The 9,755-nt window shown below is 44.9% G+C and overlaps 1 long non-coding RNA gene across 2 annotated transcripts in view; it reads left to right on the forward strand.

Annotated features, from left to right (window-relative positions):
* Window positions 1-9,453, forward strand: part of LOC105715371 (uncharacterized) — a 51,492-nt gene extending 42,039 nt beyond the window's left edge. For both annotated transcript variants that reach the window (XR_001107027.2, XR_001107028.2), the window contains one exon: window positions 4,464-9,453. This is a non-coding gene — a long non-coding RNA (uncharacterized LOC105715371). The remainder of the gene's footprint in view (window positions 1-4,463) is intronic.
* The last annotated feature ends 302 nt before the right edge of the window (window positions 9,454-9,755 follow it).

Consider the following 9,755-nt stretch of genomic DNA (forward strand, 5'->3'; position numbering starts at 1 on the left):
GTTGCTGCCAGGGCAGGATGACTTGAAGCCATGAGAACAGCATAGCTGCTAACAAAGACTGCACAGAGAGATGAGTGCCTGGCACAGAGAGGAATACCTATGTTTAGCAGATGGGAAGAAGAAGGACCCCCAAAGAGTGAAAGAGAATCCACCAGATAGGCAGGAAGGAGACAAAGAAAGTGAGATGTCATGGAGCCAAGGAAGGAGAGACTGTTAAGGAGGAGGTTCTAACAGTGCCAACAGGTACAGAGAGACGAGGCATTGGGTTTGGCAGTGACAAAGTCACTAGTGACATTTGAGAGCAATTTCAAAAGAGTGAGCAAGGTGGGAACCAGATTACAAGTTACACTAGAAAGTGAGAAACTGTTAGCAAGTATAGGTTACACTTTGAGAACTTTACTCACAGAGAAGAGAGAAATAGAAACCAGACAATGTACTAGAAACAGGCCAGGCACAGTGGCTCACGCCTATAATCCCAGCACTTTGGGAGGCCGAGGTGAGCAGATCACCTGAGGTCAGGAGTTTGAGACCAGCCTGGCCAACATGGCGAAACCCTGTCTCTACTAAAAATACAAAAATTAGCCAGGCATGGTGGCAGGCACCTGTAGACCCAGCTACTTGGGAGGCTGAGGCATGTGACTCACTTGAACCTGGGAGGCAGAGGTTGCAGTGAGCTGAGATTGTGCCACTGCACTCCAGCCTGGAGGACAGGGCAAGATTCTGTCTCTAAAAACAAAAAGAAAAAAGAAACAGTGTTCTAGTTTTTCTTCTTCACATTCCCAATGCCCTCTCTTCCTAAGTCAATATGCGTGAGGGGCTGTGGTGAGACGGTCTGAGTGCCAGCCTACAAGGCTGGTATAACAACTTTAAGTTACAAGGAATAGAACATCCATCCAAGAGATCCTTTAGGGAGCCACAGTCTTGACATTCACAGACAGAGAGGACTTGGGCAGGGGTGTCCAATCTTTTGGTTTTCCTGGGCCACACTGGAAGAAGAAGATTTGTCTTGGGCCACACATAAAATACACTAACACTAACAGTAGCTGATGAGCTTTTTGAAAAAAAAAAAAATCACAATAAAAAGCCTCATAATGTTTTAAGAAGGTTTACAAATTTGTGTTGGGCGTCATTCAAAGCTGTCCTGGGCTGCATGCAGCCCACAGGCTGTGGGTTTGACAAGCTTGTCTTGGAGGCTCTGGTGGAACTCCAAAATAAACATGAAGAGCACCAGAGAAGAGAAAGCAAAGGGACTGTCATGATTTATGGAATCATTAACAGACATTTATTACGTACTTATTATTTTTCCAAAGTGTTATCCATGCATTTGGCTTCAGCTACCACCCACGTGTCCATATGTCCAGCCCACCTGGATATCCATTTCAAAGTCAACATATTTAAAGTAGAACATGTCACCTTGCTCACAAGAGTGCTCCTCTTCATTTATTCTCTACTGTGGTAGATACACTATCATCATCCAACTAGAAACATGGCAGCCATCCTAGATTCTTCAGTCTTCCTCACCTCGTCTCCCTTATTGAATCAATGCCTCTATGTTTTAAATCGCCTCAATATTGTCCCGTTTCTCTCTATTCCACTATCATTGCTGTAGTTTAGGACACCATTACCTCTCACCAGGTGATAACAGTTTGCATCTTGTCTCTGCCCAAATTTCATACTGGATTGTAATCCCCAGTGCTGGACGTGGGGCCTGGTGGAAGGTGTTTTGATCATGGGGGCAGGTCCCTCGCTGCTTGGTGCTATCTTCATGATAGTGAGTACTCATTTAAAAATGTGTGGCAACACCCCCTCTTCTCAACCTTCTCTTGCTCCTGCTTCTGTCACGTGATGTGCCTGCTCCTGCTTTGCCTTCCACCATAAGTAAAAGCTTCCTGAGGTCTCCCAAGAAGCCGAGCAGATGTCAGCACCATGCTTCTTGTAAAGCCTGCAGAACTGTGAGCCAATTAAATCTCTTTTCTTTATAAATTACCCAGTCTCAAGTTGTGAGGTTTTTTTCAATCCTTTTTTTTTTTTTTTGAGACGGGGTTTTACTCTGTCCCCCCAGCTAGAGTGCAGTGGTGTGATCACAGCTCACTACAGCCCTGAACTCCTGTGTTCAAGCAGTCTTCCTGCCTCAGCCTCAAATGTAGCTGGGACTACAGGTGTGCACCATTACACCCAGCTAATTTTTAAAAAAAATTTTAGTAGAGATGAAAAATTGCTATGTTGACCAGGCTGGTCTTGAACTTGTGAGTTTAAGCAATCCTCCCACCTCAGCCTCCCAAAATGCTGGGATTACAGGCTTGAGCCACCACTCCTTTCTTGGGTATTTCTTTATAGCAACGCAATAATGGCCTAAAACAACAGGGCTCCTGCAGCAACCTTCCAACTAGTCTTCCTACCTCCAGTCTTCCTCTAATAATTCTTTGGATTATGAATTTCTTTATTCAAAAGTAATTAAGTACCAATAAAGTACCCCTATCTGAAACACACATCTGACCATATCACTTCCAAGTTTTAAAACTTTCAGTAACTGCCAACTATCTATAAGTAAAATCCAAGTTCCTTACCCTGGAAGAGAAGGCCTATTATAACCCGGACCTGGTGCCATTCTAGCCTCATCTTCTTCCACTGCCCCTATACACCCAAAGCTACAGCTACCTTCTTTAATACCCAAGGTTCAGCCTTATGTTCTCTTTCTGTGTCTTGCCCCTTGAGCCTTTGTCATTTACATAGCTCCAACTATTGTCCCTGAGTGATGCCCAAATCTCTATCTTCAATACTGTACTCTCTTTGGAGCTCCATATTTCTGGTTGCTTGCAGGGGATTTCCGTCCTGACTTGACAGGCCCCAAACTGAACTCAGTATCTTCCTCCCAAAAGCTGGAAGTGCTCTTGACTTCCCTAGTTCTGTGTTACTCCTGGTCAATTAGAAGAAAAAACTACAAGTGACCTTTACTCTTCGCCTTGCCTTGGGCTCATTCCTGGACATGTCAATTAAGCCAACAAATGCTGTCAAGTCTCCCTTTCTTGCATCTGTTTGCAACGTCCTTTTTCATTCCTATGACCACTACCAGGATCAGAAAGATCAGTACAGCCCAGGACCTGACCCATCCTTCATCTTTCTCTCCAATCTCAAAGGAAGAGGCAACTGTTTTCATCATGTCAGTCCCTGTGCCCTTGTTTTAAAACCCCAGACAGGTGCCTCTTGCTCAACAGATCACAATCCAAACTCCGCTGCCCAGTTAGGGTGCTCCTTTGAGGGGGAGGGAAGAGAGAATCAGAGGGCAGGGACAGAAAGAGAGACTTTGTGGTGAAGGGGCCTTCACGTGACAGGCCCCCAAACTGAACTTGGCAGCTTCCTCTCCAAGGCTGGAAGGGCTCATGACTTCCTTAATTCTGTGTTACCTCTCTGGTCAATCAGACTAAAAAACTACAAGTAATCTACAGAAGTGTCATCTACTAACATTCAGAGTGAGAATAGAGTAGGGTGGGACTGGACAGTTAGAAAGACTTTATAAGCCGGGCGCGGTGGCTCACGCCTATAATCCCAGCACTTTGGGAGGCCGAGGCGGGTGGATCACGAGGTCAAGAGATCGAGACCATTCTGGTCAACATGGTGAAACCCCGTCTCTATTAAAAATACAAAAATTAGCTGGGCATGGTGGTGCACGCCTGTAGTCCCAGTACTCGGGAGGCTGAGGCAGGAGAATTGCTTGAACCCAGGAGGCGGAGGTTGCGGTGAGCCAAGATCACACCATAGCACTCCAGCCTGGGTAACAAGAGCGAAACTCCATCTCAAAAAAAAATAATAATCATAAAGAAAGACTTTCTAAGTCCTAGAACAGCAGGGGTGGGAACTTGTGGAAAAGTAAACAGGTAGCTTCAACAGCACTGTCATGTTCTAATTTTAAAAGAGTGATTTAAATTGAGTTGTTGTTCTTAAATTATGCTTTATAACATATAGACATATATCCACCATCTATATTCCTTTGTACATATCAAATTGCAGGTTTTCATTTTTAAATTTGTTTGCAAAAGAGAAGTCCTAGAGCAGTCTCTAGGAGCCAATAAGGAATCAGTAATAAGGGCATAGGACACTAATATTTGTGAGTGTTTGTTATGTCAGATAGATCAGGAAATGGAGAAACTGAAGTTCTGAGGGGTTAAGTGGTTTGCCTAACATAGCTGGAAAGTGTTCGTTTTGGGATTTGAATTCACATATATTTGACCTCAAAGCTTGTCTCAGGATAATTCCAGAGGGAATTTGCATGGTTTAAACACAATCCTGTCCATCAGAGGCTATGACCTCTGAGTACGTGTTGGTATAAAAAATTCCCCAGACTTACAACATCCAGCGTCCACCAGGACACGTGACAGCAGAAGCTTCTTTTCTTGAGAACCCCTCTCTCTTCTCTCAGTTTACCAACTTGCGTCTTCCTTATTCTCTTCCACTTCTTCTTTCAGATTCACTGCTTCCAGCTTTGGCCTCATCTCTACTTTTACTTTGTTCATAATGGTGCAGAGACCACCTCAGAGAAGAAGAGGAGGAGAGTTGGGGTGCAGAGCCTGTTTTAGAAAGAGAATCCACAGGTGGAGAGCAGTATGAGGTGCTTGTGCTGGGAAAAGCAGGTGTGGACAGAGGGGATCAGAAAAGCTTTGAATTGGAAGGCATGATAGAGACTCAGAATAGGCAGTATTTAACAAGTCAGGGGAAGTGGCTAGAAAGAACAGAGACACTGACATGGCTCACCACAGGATTCAGGATTCCAAGTGGCATTTTGGTGCTGACATCCCACAGTGCTGAAAAAATTCCATTAGTAGGGGGAGCATCTCGTAACTGAGTGACTCAGGCCACAGGGGAGAAATACAAGAGAAGGACTGAGCTATGATCCCCTAGTCACTAATGAATCACTATGTAGGCAGATCACCCCTTACAATAAATGCAATATACACAAACCCACATTTATAAGACATAAGTTAGGGAGTACTTAGTTACCTACTAAAGAATTCTTTCCTGGTGGGGCGCGGTGGTTCACACCTGTAATCCCAGCACTTTGGGAGGCTGAGGCAGGCGAATCATCTGAAGTCGGGTGTTCGAGACCAGCCTGACCAACATGGAGAAAGCCCATCTCTACTAAAAATACAAAAATTAGCCGAACGTGGTGGCACATGACTGTAATCCCAGTTACTTGGGAGGCTGAGGCAGGAGAATCACTTGAACCTGGGAGGCGGAGGTTGCCGTGAGCCAAGATTGCATGATTGCACTCCAGCCTGGGCAACAAGAGCAAAACTCTGTCTCAAGAAAAAAAAAGATTTTTTTTTCCTTTAAAAAAGAAAAAAACGGCCAGGAACGGTGGCTCATGCCTGTAATCCCAACACTTTGGGAAGCGGAGGCCAGCAGAGCACCTGAGATCAGGAGTTTGAGACCAGCCTGGCTAATATGGTGAACTCCCCATCTCTACTAAAAATACAAAAAAAAAAAAAAAGATTAGCCAGACATGGTGGTGTGGTGGTGTGTGCCTATAATCCTAGCTATTTGGGAGGCTGAGGCAAGAGAGTCGCTTAAATCTGGGCAGTGGAGGTTGCAGTGACGTGAGATCACACTCCAGCCTGGGCAACAGAGCAGAACTCTGTCAAAAAAAAAAAAAAAAAAAGAAAGAAAGAAGGAGAGAGAGAGACGAAAAAGAAAAAAGGAAAAAAACAATTTCTTTAGGTGCTTCTAGTACCTTTCCAATTGGGTCCAGTTGATAGCAGTTCCATTAACACCCAATGCACTGCGGTAGGAGGTAGGAGGGAGGCAACTGGGAATAAAACACGCGGAACCTCGAGTCGGGTGGCCTGAGTCTCAACCCTGACTATTTCCTTAGGACCTATTCCGATCTGTAAAGTAAGGGCTAATCCTGTACCACCTCTAATTGTCATATAACTTTTAAATCTTAGCCTATCTCTACCCAGTCCTATAGCAAGACAGAACTCTGTGAGAGGGTTTCTCATCCTCCTGCTCAGCTGAAAGTAGCCAGAAAGGCAGCAAGCTCCTCAGCCTCAGGAACCCAGCTGGGCTCCATCTGCCTGGAGCTGTGCTCTGCTTCTCCCCATTTCACTCTAATCTTCAGCTACAGTCATTTGCCACACCTACTCCTTCAACCGTATCTTTCCTCTGCTCTGCGTTTTCTAGGGCTCCATCCCACTTGAACTTATACAAATTTTTACAATCAACCAGACTGGCCTCCCTGCTCCACAAAACTCACATCCCCAACCGTCTCGTATCTTCCCCATCATGCTTCCTCTCCTACTTGCAAGCCTTTGCACAAGATGTCTCATGATCTTGCTCAGGGAATCCTCCCCAGATTGGCTGAGCTCAGGGATGCCACAAAGGCACCTGCTGACGGGGCAAGTTCAGGACTGAACTGCATTCAGCTTGTCAATTCCTGCACTCAGCTCAGAGCTGTCTGCTGGAGGAAGGGAACCTTTTATTTTCTCCCAAAAGTATCACCTGCTCCCTGTTCTCCAAGTGACATGCCACAGTAGGCTCTTTCTAAGCTCTTTTTCTACTTTGCACTACGGTTCTTTTTTTTTTTTGAGACAGGATCTATGTCACCCAAGCTGGAGTGCAGTGGTGCAATCACGGGTCACTGCGTCACTGCGGCCTTGAGCTCCCAGGCTCAGGCGATCCTCCCGCCTCAACCTCCAGAGTGGCTGGGGCCACATGCACATACCACTACTCCCATCTGATTTTTGTATTTTTTGTCGAGACAGGGTTTCACCATGTTGCCCAGGCTGGTCTCCATCTCCTGGGTTTAGGAGATCTGCATGCCTTGGCCTCCCAAAGTGCTGGGATTATAGGTGTAAGCCACCATGCCAGGCCAAAAGCTAGAATCTTGTCTATACTTCTGTGTCCTGGTGCCTAGGAAAACTCTTTTTCTCTTGCCTCAGTTCAAGCTCAATGATAAATAAGGCGCTGAGGTTAGATAACAGGTAAAGTGTAGAAACTGCAGGATCAGCAAATCAGGTGAGGGAGTGGTGGTCTCCTTCCTTGTCAGCAAGATTAGGTTCAGGGGCACCTGGCTGAGGTGAGGAGTTGTCTGAAATCGCTTCATGGAGGGCCCTGCCAGTGATGCCCCCTCCAGCAAATGGGGCCAGCTCTATGCAAATGGGTTCTTGCCCAGGAGTTTGGTTTCTTCTCTCCAAGCTCCTGGCACAGTAGAACCAACGTGAGCAGCTGCTTGGCAGGACAGAGAAGGGCAGACTAGCAGTCCCAAGGCTCGGGTGACAGGACCAGACCCAGGAGACGGGGATGTTGACTGGGGCTTTAACAGCACTCCTGATGCCAATCTCCGGCTGAAAACTTGATATTTCCACTTGGAACAAGAAGAAACACCAGCAAGTGAGCTGATGAGAGGGCAGTATGCCGGGAGTGCCCCCTGCAGGCCTCACAGGGTGGTGCCAGGACAGAGGAAGTTGGCACAGGCAGGGTGGGGCTTTCAGGACATCCCTGAGATGATGGTGCTGATGGTGACAGTGAAGATGACCATGAAGAAGACAATGAGGAGAAAGAGGAAGATGTAGCTAGCATTCACTGAGTACTAACAATGTGTCAGGCAATGCCTTATGTAGTCTTTATGACAACCCCCTAAGAGCTGAATAATACGGTCTTCTTTTTTAGATGGAGAATCTGAGGCTTAACGAAGTTAAGTAATTGCTCAGATTCACCCAGCTAGTAGTGGACAGAGGTGGGCTTTGATAACCCAAGCCATTGCCTCCTGAGCTTATGTTACCCAGTACCCACTTTCCCCCCTTTCCAGGTCATTTCAGGAGCTTCTAGCCCTCTGTGTCCATCTCTATGTCTTCCTGCTCCTCTAATTCATATTTTCTTGATCCAAATTTAAAGGATCTGGAGATGAACAGACCCATATCTGGGATCTAATAATACTGATAACAAAAGCAGCAATACCTTGCATTTGTAAACCAGTCTCTGCTCTTAATTATTCCCCTGGCAAAAAATGAACATTAAAATATTTCTATTTCTCCAAATTTTGTTCTGATTTTTATCAGTGTTCCTGAAGCTACTTCTGTATAATCATGATCAATTTATGAGAATATTTTTAGGTCCTGCTTTTTTATGTAACAGTGTGTTATACATACATTCACACATTTAAACACAGCAATTATTATGGCTTTACAGTAGCCTATGATATTAATATGCCACAGATATTACATTACTGAGGCAGTGTAACTTTATGAAAAGAACACTAGGCTGAGGCTGATAACACCAAATGCTGGCAGGAATGTGGAGCAACAGGAACAGGAATTTGTGGCTGATGGGAATGCAAAATGGTACAGCTACTTTGGAAGACGGTGTGACAGTTTCTTTAAAAACTAAGCATACTCTTACCATACGATCCTGGATTCACGCTCCTTGGTATCTACCCAAAGAAGATGAAAACTTGTGTCCACATGGAAACTACTGCTGGATGTTTGTAGCAGCTTTATTCATCATGGCCAAATCTTGAAAGCAACCAGGATATCCTTCAGTAGATAAATAGATAAATAAACCATGACCATCCTGAAGTGGAATATTATTCAGCGCCAAAAAGAAGTGAACTACAAAGGCATGAAAAGACATGGAGGAAGCTTAAATGTACATTACTAAGTGAAAGAAGCCAATCTGAAATGGCCACGTATTGTACAATTCCAACTACATGACATTCTAGAAAAGGAAATCAATGGAGGCAGGAAAAAGTGCAGTGGTTGCCAGGGGTTAGGGAAGGGGGATTGACTCTGCAGAGCATGGAGGACTTCTACAGCAATGAGACTACTCCGTATTATCCTATAATGGTGGATACACATCATTATACATTTGTCCAAACCCACAGAATGTACAACACCAAGAGTGAAGCCTCATGTCAACTATGGACTTTGGGTGATTATGATGTCAATGTAGGTTCATCACTTGTCACCAATGTGCCACTCTGGTGGGGGATGTTGACGGTGGGAAAGGCGACATGTGTGGGCACAGGGGGCATATGAAAAATCTCTGTAACTTTCCTCTCAGTTTTGCTCTGAATCTAAAACTACTCTGTAAGAAGTCTTTTTTTAAAAAAAAATTAAAAAGCATGAGGTGATACAGATGTGGGAGTTTGACTCCTATCTCTGTCCAACTCTGTGACATTTGATAAATCACTTAACATGTCTTAGTTTGAGTTTCCTCATCTATAACTGGGAAAAATAATACCTACCTTATAGAGTTGCCATGGGGATTCAATGAGGCCTGTGTCCCGTTCATATCTGATGTTCAATGAATTAGTAGCAGTAGCCACTGTGTGTTTATGTGTCTTTCTCCCTCAGGGGTTAATGAGCTCCTTGTGAGCAGGGACTTACTCATTCTGTAACCACCCCATCTAATACACTGCCTGGCACTTGGGCTCCGTACACGTGTGCTGAGTGAATAGTTAGTAAGCCCTAACCGAAGCTTTTCTCTCCGGTGGACATTTGGGTTGCTTCTAGGGTTTTTGTTATGAACAAAATACATTTCAAAGCCCGTTGATTTTTTTTTCCTCATTTGATCTGCACACACTGTAAAGCAGGCAGAAAGGGAATATTTATACTTGTCCACAACTTGGTATAGATGGAACAACTGACACTGAGGGAAGTGAAGTGACTCCTATGGGTCACAATGCAAATCAGTGACAATAATTAGAGGCCCTGACCCTCTTCCCTTCCTTGAGTAGATCCAAAACTAGAGACCGTGATGGTGGG

This window comes from Aotus nancymaae, unplaced genomic scaffold, assembly GCF_030222135.1.
Source record: "Aotus nancymaae isolate 86718 unplaced genomic scaffold, 86718_ANA_hifiasm-v0.15.2.pri h1tg000108l, whole genome shotgun sequence".
Lineage (NCBI taxonomy): Eukaryota > Metazoa > Chordata > Mammalia > Primates > Aotidae > Aotus > Aotus nancymaae.